Below are 17,757 nucleotides of genomic sequence, written 5' to 3'. Positions count from 1 at the left end.
ATAAGATTCAGGCACATATTTACAGGTACTCAGTAAATGTGCCCAAACAACATTACTACATAATGTTATTCATAGTAAACAATTTAATTATTCAGATGACTATTTATTTTCAATCAATTAGTGCATTATATATTATTTTGTCAATGTGGCAAACGTGTCCAAAACATGTATCCGTAATAATGAGCAGTACGTATTTGTGATTCTAACCTTGAATCATGGTAAACGGCATAAATAAAGACCATTTGGTTTCAATCGTGCTTAGTCCACCAAAGAGTACTCTCTTTCTGCCATAGTGGACGTGAACCTGGGAACACAACCCCCACAGATGCCTGGTGGTTGATGTTTGATGTTTGACACAGATGTTTGACACATTCTAAGTCGACCAGCAAGGTTCTCGGTAAATGTCCATCTGTTGGCCTCCCGCGGGTAATTAAAATTCCCAACTTGCCAGGGGTTTTCTCCTCCAAGCAGTCAATCAGTCGTTCACTGCTGTCTGCCTCTCAAAGCACGAGAGCCGGACCAGAACCTCTCCCACAAATGCTCCGACTGGTTGCGAGTGGCAGGCAGAGTGGGACTGTGTTTTCAATTACACCACAAGGTGACTTCCCTCCTGCTCTAATGCATCATTATATTAAAGCTCAATCAGGAATGCTAACTTGAAGAGAGCATTTAACATGCACTATTCAAGGAGGCTAAGCTAACAATAGGTTAGCATGCTATGGGAGTATAGCGACTGTCCAATGTTGCTCCCCTGACCACTTCCTCCCTCCTACCTTGCGAACGAGATCATTGATTTTCCCCTCTATACATTATCATTGAGTTGACCGCTCACGCTGCCCATTTTTGGGGTCCTGCTATGGGGGATTCAATCATGTATCTGACCCCTTCCGGACTGGTGCAGGCTCCAATACTGTTTTAGGGCTGTATGCACCGAGGAACCAGGCTGAGTGAGTGCACCTATACTGTTCATTCAATAGGCTGTTCATTCAACACTGGAACAACTGGAAAAGGAACCAGAGTTTACTGCACTGTCGTGTCTTAGCTTATTTTCTTTGCTCCATATTTAAAGGTTACACTACTGTATAGGTAAGGAAGCAACCTTCCCTCTAGCCATGATTTGCTGAGATAATGAGTGGGCTGGACATGCCGAGAGATGAGTTTGGATTGGTCTGCCATATAGCACGCTTCTGTCAACTTGAGCTGATCAGTATGTGTAGGTGATCCACTTTTTTTAATGTATTGCGTAGTAAAACTGCATAAGTGTTGTTCTCCACTTTCTCAAGGACCGAGTTTTGAATTCAGTGGAATTTAAGTATGATAGCTAAGGAGATGGAGAAAACACCTGTATCATCTTATTATTCGTATCTTAGAGCCATTTGCTTGGCTAGTTATAGCCTAATGTTAGCTAGCTAACATTGAATCTGGTTGCTTAGCTACCTGCAGATTCATGCAGGGTAGTAATGTCAGGAGTTAGAATTATGGTTTATTCTTTAGCTAGTTAGCTACATGTCTTAAAAAAAGCCTCCACTATGCAAGTAACCATTTCGGGTGTGTTCGTAAATTCAATCTGGCCATCTTCTCTCGTCTGAGTGTGCCAGAGCGCAGAATAACTGCTGAATTTACGAACGCTCAACACCTGTTGAATATGGCCGGTGTCAGTAAACGTCAAAAAAGCTTAATTAAAATGTTGCCAACAGCACAGTTACATTCACCAACGTTCTGGATAACATAAAAGCAGTCTAGCCAGCTCTGCTAGGGCGAGTAAAATGGTCAGAGTGGGGTGTTCTCAAATTTGTGTCTGGAAATAGCTAGCAAGCTAGCCAATGTTAGCCAGTTAGCTTCAGTGCTTGACTGCCGTTGTGAGGTCAGAACGTTTGGATCAACCCTACTCATTGGCTCCGAGAGCGAAACTCTCTGAATTTACGGACAATCTGACAGCACAGTTGCAGTCACTAACGCTCTGGATAACATAACAGCCTAACCAGCTACGCTAGGGCGAGTAATGTTTAGTGAGCTGTTCTCTCATTTGTGTCTGGAAGTAGCTAGAAGGTTAGCTTGGGTGCTTAACTGCTGTTAGTACAGAACGCTCGATATGACAAGGGCATGAAAACGGTCTCCTTTGTTATTTGTTAATATCTTTTAAAAAGGCCACTTTAAGTGTGATGCACCCACTTCCTTGAGATACTCAGTGGGCATGAACTGCATTAGAATAAATATATATTTTTGTCCAATATTTCAATGGGAGATGGGTGGGGCTAAAGCTTAAGAGGGTGTGAACAATGCTGAATAGGTGTAGACAAAGAAGGGCTCTACAGTTGGTTTACCAAAACATTCAAAGGCCATTTTTTAAAAGTGAGTTTAGATGTTTATCAACTTTCAAAGCAGAATGACTTTCCCATTGTTCCTTAACTGTAGTGTATGATATACCATTTTGTAGCTCTGAGTCTCTACTTTCATCCAAAGTAAAAAATACAATTTCAAATTTTGCTACATAAGACCGATTTGAACCGGTCGGTCACATTTGTCCTTGAAAGTAATTGAAATATTTGTGGTGCATCGCTCCTTATGATACAACAAGGGCATGACACGGTCTCCTTTGTTATTTGTTAATATCCTTTAAAAAGGCCACTTTAAGTGTGATGCACCCACTTCCTTGAGATACGCAGTGGCCATGAACTGCATTAGAATATTAGATATTTTTTTGTCCAATATTTCAATAGTTCCTTGTCCTCATAGAGATGCCATCACCATGGTGATGGTGCCTTCCTGTCATACCACAGAGGTGTGTGATAGAAATGGTGAAGGGAGCTGTGGCAGGGGAAACATTCATCACCAGTGGCCCCTTACTATAGTTTATGTCTTTGGATACCTGGGCTCCCTGTTTAAGTCAACACTGCCGGATCCTCTTTGAACAATCTGGCTCATTTGACTCTCATTTGAATACAATTTAAGCCGCTGAGAGCATAACCCGGTTGCCAGAAATAGCTAGCTTGTGTTTTGGCGCTCTTACACGTGGGAAAACGAAGGGGGGGATGGCGTAGCATTGCACACCTTCCTGAGTAAACAGCAGCATCTACCCCACCACTCCCCTACTCCCTCCTTTACTTAATCATTCAGATTGGATACACAATGAGTTGCCACTGAAAACGTGTCACTGTTGAGGAGTAGTTAGGTTGGGAAAAGAACAAAATGAGACTTACCTATTGTGGAACGGATGGTCACATCTGAAAGCGGTAGGTGGGGAAAGACAGAGAGAGAAGGAGGAAGGGAGAAAAAATAAGAAACGTCAGCAAATTACAATGTACAGCAGAGTAAACTTCAACGCAGGCTAAAGCTGTCACCGGCTCCTGAAAAATGTCCCATACGTTGGTGCAGACTGGAGGTTAAGAATAGTCGCTGTCAAGAGGGGTCTGTAATTTATTAAACGACTGACATGAAACGCCGGACCTTTCTCCCCCGAGGATCCAAAGTTTGCACAACTGGCATTAATATTTGTCAGTGTTTCCTCGGATTCCAAGGGAAGGAGACCAATAATAAAGACAAAAGTGGGCAGCAGTCATCCATTACGACCAAGTGTTCACCTCAACACCATTGCACACACACACACACACATGCACGCACACACACCACCTTCTTCCACTGGTATGTCTTTGAAGTAATTTAGAGGGCCTCAGATATCTCTAACCCTTTGTGCTACGACCTTTCCTTATATAACCAAGCGCTTGTTATTTCGACAGCTGATGTCTGGGGCGCCGGAGTTATAATACGACGGCATCTCTGTCTCTTAGTTCTGCTTTATGAAGGCCTTAAGGTCTTCCCACCGCAGAAGCCCGGCAAGATAAAATAGTCGGATTTAGCCACATCTTCAGTTTCATTGCTGTTTTCCCTGACATTCATTTTGGCTAAGATTTATGAAAAGGGGAGTTACGCGAGCAGGTGCTCGCCTCGACAACCCTCCCTGACAAGTCTGAGAAATACATTTCCATTACCTCACTATATTTACATCAGAAACTGTTCCCTCTACGGGTTTACTGCTCCCAAGAACAGATTTGCTTTGGTTGTAAATGTTACAATAAAACAAAGACACGGAGAGGGAGCTGACGACTTCTTCAGCTCACACGAAACGTTCATTCAGAAGCTGTTCCGCGGGTAAGCATTGCTTGGAGAGCTCACAGAGACATACTGTATTGCTAAGCATCATTTTCAAGTAATTTGATTTATCACAGATTATGTTTTTCTCCTCGCATCTATTTGCATTTTGGTGTATACAATCTCCTGGGATCAACTGTGCTGGGAGAATGTGAATACAATGCCAAGTTGGCCTAGTCACAGAGGAATTGCTTATTTTTAGGCTAAGGGGGGAAATTAGGACTCAAACTCCTTGTGCTTAGGTATTCATTAATATACTGTTTGCTTCAAACACACACTGACACTGTCAGTTGCTTTTATTGCTAAACAAGGGACTGTGGCTGGAGACCTTCAGGGACCACGTTCGGTAAAATTGGACACGTGGGAGGATGGGAGGGCGGATGTCAGATTTCAAGAGCTAAAAGAAACCCCTGAGGTTTTAATGACATGGATGTCTGCATTGGGAGAGAAAGAGAGACACTTCCTAAGAGACAATGGGGGAAAGATAACGGGCTGTATTGGGAGAAAGAGAAACAGTCAGAGACAATGGGGGAAAGATAACGGGCTGTATTGGGAGAAAGAGAAACAGTCAGAGACAATGGCGGAAAGATAACGGGCTGTACTGGGAGAAAGATAGACAGTCAGAGACAATGGGGGAAAGATAACGGGCTGTATTGGGAGAAAGAGAGACAGTCAGAGACAATGGGGGAAAGATAACGGGCTGTATTGGGAGAAAGAGAGACAGTCAGAGACAATGGGGGAAAGATAACAGGCTGTATTGGGAGAAAGAGAGACAGTCAGAGACAATGGGGGGAAGATAACGGGCTGTATTGGGAGAAAGAGAGACAGTCAGAGACAATGGGGGGAAGATAACGGGCTGTATTGGGAGAAAGAGAGACAATCAGAGACAATTGGGGGAAGATAACGGGCTGTATTGGGAGAAAGAGAGACAATCAGAGACAATGGGGGGAAGATAACGGGCTGTATTGGGAGAAAGAGAGACAGTCAGAGACAATGGGGGGAAGATAACGGGCTGTATTGGGAGAAAGAGAGACAGTCAGAGACAATGGGGGGAAGATAATGGGCTGTATTGGGAGAAAGAGAGACAATCAGAGACAATGGGGGAAAGATAACGGGCAGTATTGGGAGAAAGAGAGACAGTCAGAGACAATGGGGGAAAGATAACGGGCTGTATTGGGAGAAAGAGAGACAGTCAGAGACAATGGGGGGAAGATAACGGGCTGTATTGGGAATTTTGTGCAACACATACAGTAACAGATCAATAGTGCCCTTTGAAATGTGGTACAACTTAACTTTGTAGCGTTCGAGAATGACAGAAAACAGGATAAGCAAGTAATGTCACGTACAATTACTAAATTACCAAACAGACAGGAAAGGCAGTTTCGCAATCATTTATTTAAAAAAATATATATCAACACTTTCTCTCCATCAAACACATTTTGGGTTTTAATAGTGAGTTTTGTTCTTGCAATGAATTGAGATGCATTGATTAGAAATATATGACCTCACCAATAAACTCGAGTAAAGCTAGCACAGGCCAACTCTAAGTGGATTAGGCCAGTGGGGGATTGGTAAAAAGAAATGCATGAGGATGACAGAGGCTCTTGTGAGTCTCCTTAAACCCACAATGTGAATAAGGAAAAACAAAGAGAGGATGATACTTTTCCCCCTGTTTCAAGCAGATAAGCTGCTTTCGGAGTCTTAGTCATGCTGTGTGGAACCTCTATAAGATATGAAAACTTTTGACATGGCAGGAAATCCGAGAACTATATCCCTATGTTGCCGTTTCTCTGTTGACAACAGGGATTTAGAGATGTATGTGGCGGTCAATCCGGTGAGTATTACAAGTGGACACACACAGTGTTTTGTAACTGAGCACATCACAGGCAGCGTTTGGGACTGAGGTATAATGTGTTGGTGTTTTTCCACTTAAATCTGTGTTAACCTCACTGGACATGAGTGCATTCAATAGCCAACTCGTTTCCACCTAGCCTCTGTCGGTGTGCTCCTCTTAAACCCATTGACTGATTTCAGTTCATCAGTGGGTCAAGCTTTTGGTTCAATTGTTGGGACCAATTCTCTCTCACTCAGGCTTCATCACTCCAAAAGAGGGTGGGCTGCTGTGGCATGAGTGGTTGCTATTGGAAACAAAACGCAATGAACACAACGGACAGCCTTGCCAAGCCACTACTACACCGACCGCCGGCACCTCATGTTGTTCAATTACACCATGACGAAAAGGCCGCTGTTTCCACCGTGTCACTATTTAACCTATTCAACAGAGTGGAATGGGAACAGCTGTTTTTTACAGCTCTACATAATGGCCTGAAATGGCTTGCTGGCCTAGCTCCAGCTTGCTGTTAAAATGCCTATCCGAGAGAGTAGAGAGAAGAGGAGAGCCAGAAACGGTTTACTGTACTGCTGCCTTCCTTTCGTCGCTGCCACTGCAACTATCTGGGCCCCTTTCACAGACGCCATGTAAACACTCTCTGATGAGGGACGTTAAGGAAGTGTTAGAAGCTACAGCTGGTCCGGGCTCAGACAGACTTGAGCTTTGAGAATTTACATAAACCGACGATGGAGCCAATAGAGTTTAGCGGAAGTTGTCTGGCTCTTTTGAGAACATTTTGTCAACTTTTTGACTTCAGAGTGAAGTATTTAATGCATGACGCACAAGAGCAGATAACTCAAACTCAATCAGCTGTTGTCAGATCATCTTGGTCCAGTTTAGTGGCTACTGAGGCATGACAGTATATCAGCCATGCATACGTACGGACACTGAAGCAGATGTGGAGTTCTCTCAGCAGCTGACTCGGGGTTGCAGGTGCACAGGTTCAACACTGTTCTATAAAATCCTTGAACAGCCTATATCTGGATACATGAGTTATAATAAACGTCAAGCTACAACCAATAAACTGAACATGATTGTCATTGATCTGATTATCGCAACCCCACCCAAAACAAACTCAATAATTGTCCAAATGTATGTAATCTAATCAAATTGAGTTGAAGTACTGCAAATCCCCTGAATATTAAAAGTACTGTTGATTGAGACATCTATTCCCACCTCTTCTGGAGCAGATGGTGCATAAACAAATACAAACATGAAAGCCGAAGTCGAAAAAAAACCTTACATGGTCTGCTTTGTCTTCCAGGGGCCATTCTGTCGGCATTCCCTTGTACAGGGCAATAAAAACTACTTTGAGGTCTTTAAAAAAATGCAGCTTTCTTTTTCTTGCTTGATCAGGGATCAGAAGGGAGATATCAGAGGCCTCTGGCTCCTCAGTGAAGTATGACCCAGAGTTCGGAAAAAGGAGGACAATAAAGAGCCTCTTGCTCAAGGAAACAAAGGGAAAGAGACAGGCTGGAGCCCTGACGCCTCTGGCTGCGCCGGGCAGGCCTGCCCGTTCAGATGATGTGTTTCAGTAGGGGGCATTCCCGCGGGCATCTGTGTGATGGGTTGGCGGTTGGCACCATCAAGGCCTTGCCCAGATGCTTAAGGACCCTAAAGTGCCTTCTTGAAGTATTGTGGAAAGGGTCAAAAAGCTTAGGCCTTACTGAACAAGATGTGGCATAAGGACCTACATTATCTATACAGATACTATTCATAAAAGACACACACACCAAACGAGCCTCGATATTGAAATGCATTACCTTGTCACTCAGTCAGACTGTCATAACACCCCTATAAACTTGTAATAAACACTATAAGCACGCCACCAAACCCTATCAACTCCAAGGTCTTTTTCCGAACTCATTGTCATCACAACCAATAGATAATTAGGTCAAACAAGCAAACAATGTAGTGCAGGATTCAAACAAGCATATTGCTTTTATTCGTGTTTTTCTGTGCTACCTGTGTGGAGGCACAGCCGAGGCCAGGTGGAGTCATTACCATGGGGCAGATGGATGAACAGAAGCACTACACCACACCGTGCTCCCTCGTTTGCCAGTAAGGTGGCAGCCATATGCGCTCATCATTAAAAATGGCCTTTGACCCAGGAGCGGAGCACTCATTGGCTGTCACTCTAATCCAGAGGTGGGGCCAAGTCACTATTATTTGAAACACAACCAAGTCACAAGGTCTAGTCTCAAGTCGAGTCCCAAGTAGAGCATGTCAAGTCTCGAGTCAAGTCCAAGTTCTGAATTCTAAGAATAAGTCAAGTCAAGTCTTTTTCTATTTATTGAGTCTACGTGACACCCCTTTTCAAAATTGTATCTACAACACATTTTGATTATGCAATAATTCATTTTAACAACAAATTCCACTCAAGCTTAATAAGTAAATTAATCAATCAATTTCAAGCAATTTTGGCATACTAAAAGACCAGTAGGCCTATGCTAGTAAGTGTTCCTTGATGCCCCAATGCTGGTGACCTTGTGAAGTAAGCTTACTGGTCACTAACCTGAATATGTACACCCGCCATTGCTTGCCAATGCTAATGACGGGCATTGGTCGACAGTCAAGACATCCAATATTTTGGTTCTGAAGCACAGATGATATGTTTTTGAAACAAGAAGGTGGTGCTGTGCCATAGGACTATGTTAGTGACCAGATCGAATAAACATAAAAGTATAAGGGTTTGGTATAAGGTATAAATATAAAATAGAAATGGTAGGCTAAATGTAGCCTATTCAAATATTTATGAAGAATATACTTTCCCCATTCAGTTTCACACTCGCAACCCCCCTCAAACCTTGTCACTGCGCTAGCTCACCCGACCTGTGTTGATTGATAGTTTGCTGATCCAATCAGAGGGCCAAGTGTGCTTTTGCAAGTGCGATACTGTCTCCGGGCTGCATGGAGAGTAATCCACGGATATTCTGTGCCACAAAATGAGTGACAAAACGTTTACAGAACCTGTAGTCATCGGTCTCAAGTCTCATGACAAAGTCTAGTCCCATGTCTTGAGGCTCCAGGTCCAAGTCAAGCCTCAAGTTATTTTATTTTATATCAAGTCCAGTCTCAAGTTATGTGACTCGAGTCCACACCTCTGCTTTAACAGGGATAATTAGCACTGAGTTTTTTAGTATAGTTTTTTGTTGCCGTTGTGTTTTTCTGTTATAATTTTTCAGACAAAATATGTGTGTGTGTCTGTCTGTCTGCTAAAAAATCTGTCATTCTTGGTAAGTGTGTGCGTATGTGTGTGAATGCACAATGACATGCCTCTGACTCCAGTGTCAGCTGAGCTGAAGGTTAGCCGCTCCTTTTAATATTGCCAATGCTGCCCCTTTGAAAATTCATTAAAGTGCTCCGACCCCTCTGCCATCTGTGTGTGTGAGAGGCAGGGGAACAGCTCTTAGAACAAAAGATGGAAATTCTGACAGAGGGACAGGCAAAGCAGCCCTTAGACACACACACACACACACACACACACACACACACACACACACACAGGCTAGTATCCCTTAGACACACACAGACACACACGATGAATGGCCACTGATGTGGTGCTCTGTGTGATATTTATTTATTTTTCAACCTTATCCAAAGGTTGGCCCAAAATGAGAGTCAGGGAGTCAGGGAAAGATCATTGGGTGCTGAGGTGTGTGCCAAATACTGATTGCAGATGGAATGTTAAGTAGCATCTTAGAGTGTAGCATTACCTTAATGCTAACTAGAAGGTCTTGTGCTTAATTAGAGCTTTAATGAACAGATACGTCCACATTGCTGATGCAAGGAGTCTAAGTGATGATCTTTGTGTAACTATATTGAACCTAGATCATGGCTGGGACAAAGGCAGTTGGCAGTTAAGCACTGTCTACTATATGTCTACTATCTTGTACATCTGTCTACTATTTAATTATAATTGACTGTAGTTTGCATTAGCGCCCTCCACGGGCATACATTTTAAGCCCCAAGCCCTACCCATGCCCACGACGTTCAGGCCCTACCCTACCCAGGCCCGATTGCTTCTGCCAAATTTAAGGCCCGGCCCTGCCCGAAACCCGAAATCAGAAATAACTTCCTCCGTTAATATTGATTTAGCAGCTCATCTGTCTGACCCTCGCTCCCTGTGCCGCTCGCGCTGCTGCATGCACTCTGTGCATGGCTCTGCTTGTGTGAGAATCCATAGCAACACCTCTGCTTGCTGTTCTGCTCAATGACGAGACAGAGAACAGTTAGGTGTAAACTAGCTACTTTTCATCACTCTAAACTCCGACAAACCTTAATATTTCGGTGGACTCGGACAAAGGTTGAAGCACTTATGACACCATGATATGTACTATGCAGCAGAGCACTAGCAAATGGCTCAGCTTCAAAATGTTAATGATCAATTAAGTGATATCCGAGCCCTACCCGTACCCTAGTTATTGAGGAAAAAACAGGCCCCTTGAATTAGCACAGTAGCAGCTACTAGTTAGCATCACTGCTAGTGTGTTACTGTAGTAGCTACTAGTTAGCACCACTGCTAGTGTGTCAGCACTGTATTTTCTACTAGTTAGCGACACTGCTATTATGTTAGCACTCTCCTAGCTACTAATTAGCATCACTGCTCGTGTGTCAGTACTGTACTTGCTACCTGTGTCTGCACTCGTCAGCCATTGTCATCTCCATTACAGTAATGCCTCAGTAGAAGCAATATCAGCTCCAGAGGTTATGCCCTGTAATCACTTTCTCCTATACTTGATCTCCTCTTCATAAACTCACTGAATTGGCATTGATGCTTTTAGGGTTTGAAATATGGGCTGAAGTATAAAAGCCCATTTATGCATGAACTGCTGTCCATACGGAGGGAGTGACGCAATTGTGGAGCCTCTGGAGGCTTGTGGAGGCCATTTTGAGCTCTGGAGGCGATGCTGTGCTCCTCCCAAATGTTGTAACAATGCGGAGGGCTCCTTATTGCTCCTTACAGCCCCGCGTCGACATTGCTGGTTGATAGTAGGTGGGGGTGGTACATCCTGCATAAACACAAACTCACATCTTTGACAACTTCCTCGACATCAAACATGGAGAACTTTGACGAAAGGTTAATAGAAGAAGTTCACAAATAAAAAGCATCTTTATGATACCTTGTGTAGGGAAAAAGACACAAAAAGACACAAAAATGAGTTTGAACTCCTGGAAAGAGATTGTGGGGGTAATGGGGATAGATGCGGTACAGAGGTCAATGGAATGCAGACCGTGAGGGATAAAAGGATGATGGATTGCTGCAGATTCAACAAATATGATCTAACAAAGTGGATATTTGTCAAATCCGTCATGATTGCTGTATTTTAACAAGCCCACAATGTGGTTACTAAAATCCGATAAGGATATATTGGGCTGTTTTCGCTGCAGAACATTTAGAAGATTTCAGGTTAAGAAAAACTGACTGCTAAATGCTAACTTCCATTCGTATAAGCTGGTAGCACAACTAGGATACAGAAATCGGTGGTGGTAGTCAAAGTACTTTTTGAACTGTAATGCAGTTGATTGATGACGATGACATGAACATATATTGGGGTTGACATCCATACAAGCATTTTACTCCGATTTTTACCTCAACATAGTGTCAAATACACATATGTGACCCGTTTTAGGAAGCTATGTAGCTATGTAGCTATGCTAAGCTAAGCTATGTATGTCGCACATCACTACTCCACCGGAGAGGCATTTGAAAGCCTTTTTATTTATTTGTATCAAAATGTGTTTTTTGGAGGGCAGAAATGCCTTCTGGAACATGTAATGGATAATGGATGGCCTGGACATCCCGAGATATGAGTTTGGATTGGTCTGCCATGTAGCATGCTTCTGTTTAAACGTGAGCTGCTCAGTATGTGTTGATAATGCTTTCTTCCATGGCTTTTTTGAAAGATATAACGTTAGCCATCAAAGCACTACAAAAGTAATTCCTACTTTTCTCAACAACATTGCCACCCTGAATTTAGCAGGCGCTAAAGACAGATCAGTTGGAAAAAGTTGTGATGGGCTACTTTCTTCACCGTGTGATGGGCTACTTTCTTCACCGTGTGAACCGGAGTGACTTGACACAACGCTGGCCAAACAAGATGTAGCTACAAACAAAACGTTCATCCATTTATATGGGTAAAAGTCTAGCTACATTTTCAGATATTATACTTTTTCTCAATTTTGTGGTATCCAATTGTTTTTAGTAGCTACTATCTTGTCTCATCGCTACAACTCCTGTACGGGCTCGGGAGAGATGAAGGTTGAAAGTCATGTGTCCTCCGATACACAACCAAGCCGCACTGCTTCTTAACACAGCGCGCATCCAACCCGGAAGCCAGCCACACCAATGTGTTGGAGGAAACACCGTGCACCTGGCAACCTTGGTTAGCGTGCACTGTGCCCGGCCCGCCACAGGAGTCGCTGGTGCGCGATGAGGCAGGGACATCCCTACCGGCCAGGCCCTTCCTAACCCGGACGACGCTGGGCTGACTGTGCGTCACCCCACGGACCTCCTGGTCACGGCCGGTTATGACAAGGTGGCACAGCTGGCGCTGCAGTACAGCGCCCTTAATCACTGCGCCACCCGGGAGGCCCAGATATTATACATTTCTAATTTTGTCAGAAAGTTATTTTCATTACAAGTTAGCTGGAGAATGTTATCTTGCTTGCTCGCTAGCTAATGCTACGTGTATGATCTGTGTAGTAAATCCATTTGCATTGCTAGTTATAGTTGGTTAGCTTTAGCTACCTGCAGATTCATACTACAGCTTTGACAAATAGTTTGTATTTGTAGTAGTATGAGATGGGATTATGCCGGTTAATTGTTTAGCTAGCTACCTAGCTACATGTCTAAAGAAAAGACTCCACTTCTCCAGCTGATTACATGAACTATCAAATTAGCCAGGTGTGTCTGGGGGTGATTACGGCCATCTAAAGTATTTCAGGAACATGTGTATATGTCTAGACAATAGTGACCCATCCACTTAGATAGATGTGGCTTAGGATGGTTATAGTATTACTTTCACATGACCCATCAATTTAGAGAAGTGTGTCTGGCTAAGTGTCATCTAATAATTATACAATATTTTTATCTGGACACTTTCTGTTTTTGATATTGCTACTATGCAAATATACACGTAACCATTTCACTGTACCGTTTACACCTTCTGTATCTTGTGCATGTGACAAATACATTTCGATTTCACTTGATATAGTTTGTGTATACCAGAGATGGTAATGTGAATATCCACATGACCTTCACCAAAGTCAGGTTAGGATATAGGCCAAGGACTACATGAAGTGTGTTATTACCTGGAGTTTTTCCTTATTGTAGGCTACTACTTTTACCACTTTTAGTCTTGAAATCTTTGTTTTTTTACTACACTACTCACTCTGTTCAGCACATGGCCTCACATGTGAATCCTTAAAGAGATGGGTGGGGCTAAAGCTTAAGAGGGTGTGAACAATGCTGAATGGGTGTAGACAAAGAAGAGCTCTCCAGTAGGTGAAAAAAGGGTATTTTTCTCAAAAGTGAGGTTACAAATTCATCAACTTTCAAAGCAGAATTACTTTCCCATTGTTCCTCAAAGGTAGTGTATGATATACTATTTTGTAGCTCCGTCTGTACTTTTATCCAATGTAAAAAACACAATTTCGAATGTTGCTACATAGGACGGAATCCAGGTGGTGGGTCACATATAAACAATAGCCTAAATGTAGGCAAATTTTGATGGGGGGTCTAGGGATGGAGATGCAAGTGGGAAAATGGGGGAGCCTTTTTACTTCATGGTCTGTTGGCTGAGCTCCTATGTTAAGCACCGGGAAACGGACCCCGACATCAAGGTAAGGTAAGGTATTCTCATTTAGTTTAGCCAGTTACTTGTAATTAGCTGGATGGCTATAGATATTAGCTCTGAATCACTATGAGTGGTGCAGTGCAGACTAATTTATTGCATGCGTATGACAGCTCTATAAAGCGCAAGAAGTATGAATGCTCTGAATTCTGCTGAGGCCGCATTGCATTAAATTCTGTATGGCCACTGCAGAAGTCGGACTGACCATTCAGAGCCTTCTATGCATTAACAATACTCTCCCAGAGGAAACACACACACAAGGATGCAGACACACACACATGCACTTTCTCACATGCATTTAATGCTCACACTCAAAATCACTCTCTCACATGCGGGCACACACACACTCACACTCACACACACGCACAGCAGAGCCCCTAGAGCTATGGTTTAATGGAAGCTGACTGCACCTTGCCTCGCCTCTCTGCCTGGCACTAATCAACACCTCTCCAGCAATTAAAAATTCCTCTCTGTGCCTTTTGATCTGTTAACCATCTCATTAACATGACTCGCTAGGCAGAGAGAGGAGGAGGAGAAGGGGAAATAGGTCGTGCTGGAGTGGATGTGTTCGGGGCTTGAGTGTTGAGCATGTGACATGTGTGTGTTGTTAGTTTAAGATAGCTCCTGAATGTTTCAGTGTGTTTGTTTGCATGTATGTATTCCGGTTTGGTTCTGGTTTATGTGTTTGCATGTACGTATCCATGCATATGTGTGTAAATACAGCGTGTACATGTACAGTGATTGCGTGACCTGGAATCTATCAAGGCGCCTTCTGTTTGTGGTGTGTGGCCTGCCTGTGTGAATTGTGTGTGTGTTTGGTGGGAGGGCAAGATGCACTGGAGAGCACAAGACGCCTCCTGAAATATATGCTGGTGACAGCCACATTGGAGTGCTCCACCCTTCTGCCCCTCTCCCTCCCTCCCTCTCTCCCTACCTCCCCCTGCCTGCCCAACTTCCCATAGCACTGTGAGCCTTCCAGGGGGATGTACCTCTTTGGCAGGAGCCCTTAGACCGGATGGCATTGAAGAACTCCGGCACACAGGAGGGAGAGGAAGGGGGGAGAGAGAGAGACAACGAGGGAGGGAGAGAGAGAGAGATAAAGAGAGAGGGAGAGAGACGTTGTGGAAACCTTTGTAGGTGGTTTCAATCATAGTGAAGCCATGTGTTCCTCTCCATTTGTCCCAAGGACAGCAGATGATTCTCGGTGCTCACTGCTGTGTGTGTGTGTGTGTGTGTGTGTGTGTGTGTGTGTGTGTGTGTGTGTGTGTGTGTGTGTGTGTGTGTGTGTCTGAGAAAGAGATTAATGTGTATACTTTTCTGCAATGGCATGTGTCTTAAAGATGGGATCCTTAGTAGGGGGAAACAGCGCCACTGGCTGCCCTACCACCCTTGTTTTGTTTGTGTTGCAAGAGCTGAGGAGCGTCTCGCAGCATGATCATTATTATTTTTTGCAATACATCCAGTACGGTGCTCTTCTATTGCACGTGCAATGTGACCGAGGGGAAAAAACAATGTTTGCTGTTTGGAGTAATTTCTTTGTTGTTGTAAAAAGGCAAGCGGGTATGTCAGCTTCACCATTAAGGATTCCAGCTTAAGTGAGCATCTCTGTGTGTGTGTGTGTGTGTGTGTGTGAGAGAATTCATGTGTGCCTGTGTGTGTGAGAGAGGGGGGGAGAGAGAGAGAGAGAGAGAGAGAGAGAGAGAGAGAGAGAGAGAGAGAGAGAGAGAGAGAGAGAGAGAGAGAGAGAGAGAGAGAGAGAGAGAGAGAGAGAGAGAATATGAATCTGTGCGTGTGTGTGTCAGTGTGTTTGCGTCTGTGTGTGTTGCTACATCCTCTCTATCCACTGTGTGGTGTGGTGTTGTGCTCCCGTGTCATCTCTGAGCCTGTGAGCCAGGGTCCTCCTCTGGGTATTTAACTAATGCCTGCTTAAACATGCATGAAGTTATTACAGGCTGTGGGAAGAGGGGAGAAGCTGTCTGTCTCCCTCTCTCTTTCTGCCTCCTGCTCTCTTTCTTTTCCTCTCCATCTTTCTTTCTTTCTCCCTCCATCTCTATCTTTCTCTGTCTTCTGTTCCCTCCCTCTCTCTCCCCATCCATCCATCTCTCTCTCCCTCCCTTTCCCTCCCCTCTCCCTCCCTCCCCCTTCACCCCCTTTCCCTCCCATTTCCCTCCCTCCCTATCCATCCATCTCTCTCTCCCTCCTTTTCCCTCCCTTCTTCCTCTCTCCCCCTTTCCCTCCCTCCCTCCCTCCCTCCCAACCCCTTCTCTCTCTAATTTCCTTCCTCACTACATCAGACATGCTTTATGATAGATAATATTAAGTAAGACAGGGTTTTCTTTTTCACCGTGGGTCTGGACTGGGGTCAGAGAAGATGCTTAATGGGTGATATTGAATATGAAGTTGTGGAGCGGAGGTGTTTTTTGAACATGCTTGCTCAGTAATTGCAACGTTACTGGAGCCGTAGTTATGACAGTTCAGGGAAAGATCACGGTTGGCTTACAGAGTGCATTGAATGGGAGGGGGGAGAAAGGATTTCAAAACTTGGGGGGTGTTGAATTCCTTGATCCCATCAGCAATTCTCGCTGAGCTAATTTTTTCATATTTTGGTGGTACATACCATGAATTAGTTTAGGTCAGTGATTTCGCTTTCATTTCTACTCGTCTGAATAGGAAAGCATGAATGTGTGAAGACCATGAGACAACATACCAATAATACAATATTCTCCCATCAAATTTGCCAAGATAGAATATTTCACATGAAGTGCACACCCAACCGAACCAAATTACACAATCGAGCAGTGAAATACTGAGTCCTTTTCAGCATTCCCACCCTTAAGATAAACAATTTTAGTCCCCCGGGTGTCATTCTCTGCTGGGACTCAGTTACACCTCAGGAGTTAATTGTTTAATTCAAGACATTGATTGGTTACAGAGTCTACTCAACTGGTTTCCCAGTGCTTGAGACAGTTGCTGGTTGAAAGATGACAACAACCCTAACAGTGGGTGTGGGTGGTTTTGACAGCATGGCACCATTGTCAAAATATACTGGATAAGTGTAACCCAACATCCAGATGAAATCATACCCAGGGAACGACTCTGCAGGTGACAGTACGTTTTCCAAGGTAGGTTGGGTTAGATAATTGCTATATTCATTGTGAAATCTATTTTAAGTTTGGATCGGATGGTAACTCTCCTAAATAACGCATTGGGCGTCTGTTACATAGTTAACCAGCATACATTATTAATCATTGACTGTTCCAGAAAGCAGGCCGATTCTCATGAGTAATTACAGCTCCATGTTACATACTGGTCATGTATATATGCATTAGTATTTAGCAAGGGCATTGTACATGAACTGCTTAGGTAATATCCTGGGCCAGTTGTTAATTACATGTTTGATTTTCAGATTTACGCAATTTACCTTTACAAGGCTAATGCAATAACCAAGCACATAGTGTTCAGCTCTTCCAGTACACTTCATTCCTTAGTAACCAGACCTACCTGTCACAGGTGGGTTCTGAACCCCGGTCTTGGTCTTAACCATTAGGCCTAAAGGAAATTCCTATCACAGCGACAGGGCTACCTCATCACAAGAGCATCGGTCCAACTCCCCTCTATCGCACATAACAATGTACCCTGTACAGAACGTCAATTCCATGAACCAATTCCATGATTCTAATTCTAATGTTACAGTCTTGCCTATAGAGAACTTAATGCCTCCCTAAACTACGCATAATTTGTCCATGCACTATGGCTGGATAGTGAGAAAAGCCTGTAATTTTATATTATTGCCTATAAGTCCCTATAGTTGCCTACAGAATGCGTAATTACTATATGCTATATGACTGTAGTGTGTAGGCT

General features: G+C 43.7%; 1 protein-coding gene across 38 annotated transcripts in view; it reads right to left on the bottom strand.

Annotated features, from left to right (window-relative positions):
* LOC110531736 (receptor-type tyrosine-protein phosphatase delta) overlaps window positions 1–17,757 on the bottom strand; it is a 595,272-nt gene that overhangs the window by 424,515 nt on the left and 153,000 nt on the right. For all 38 annotated transcript variants that reach the window (XM_036987567.1, XM_021615095.2, XM_036987574.1 and 35 more), the window contains exon 4: window positions 3,201–3,224. The gene's annotated coding sequence lies outside the window, so the exon portion shown is untranslated. The remainder of the gene's footprint in view (window positions 1–3,200; window positions 3,225–17,757) is intronic.

This window comes from Oncorhynchus mykiss, chromosome 9 (assembly GCF_013265735.2).
Source record: "Oncorhynchus mykiss isolate Arlee chromosome 9, USDA_OmykA_1.1, whole genome shotgun sequence".
NCBI lineage: Eukaryota > Metazoa > Chordata > Actinopteri > Salmoniformes > Salmonidae > Oncorhynchus > Oncorhynchus mykiss.
This window is presented reverse-complemented; position numbering and strand designations above follow the sequence as displayed.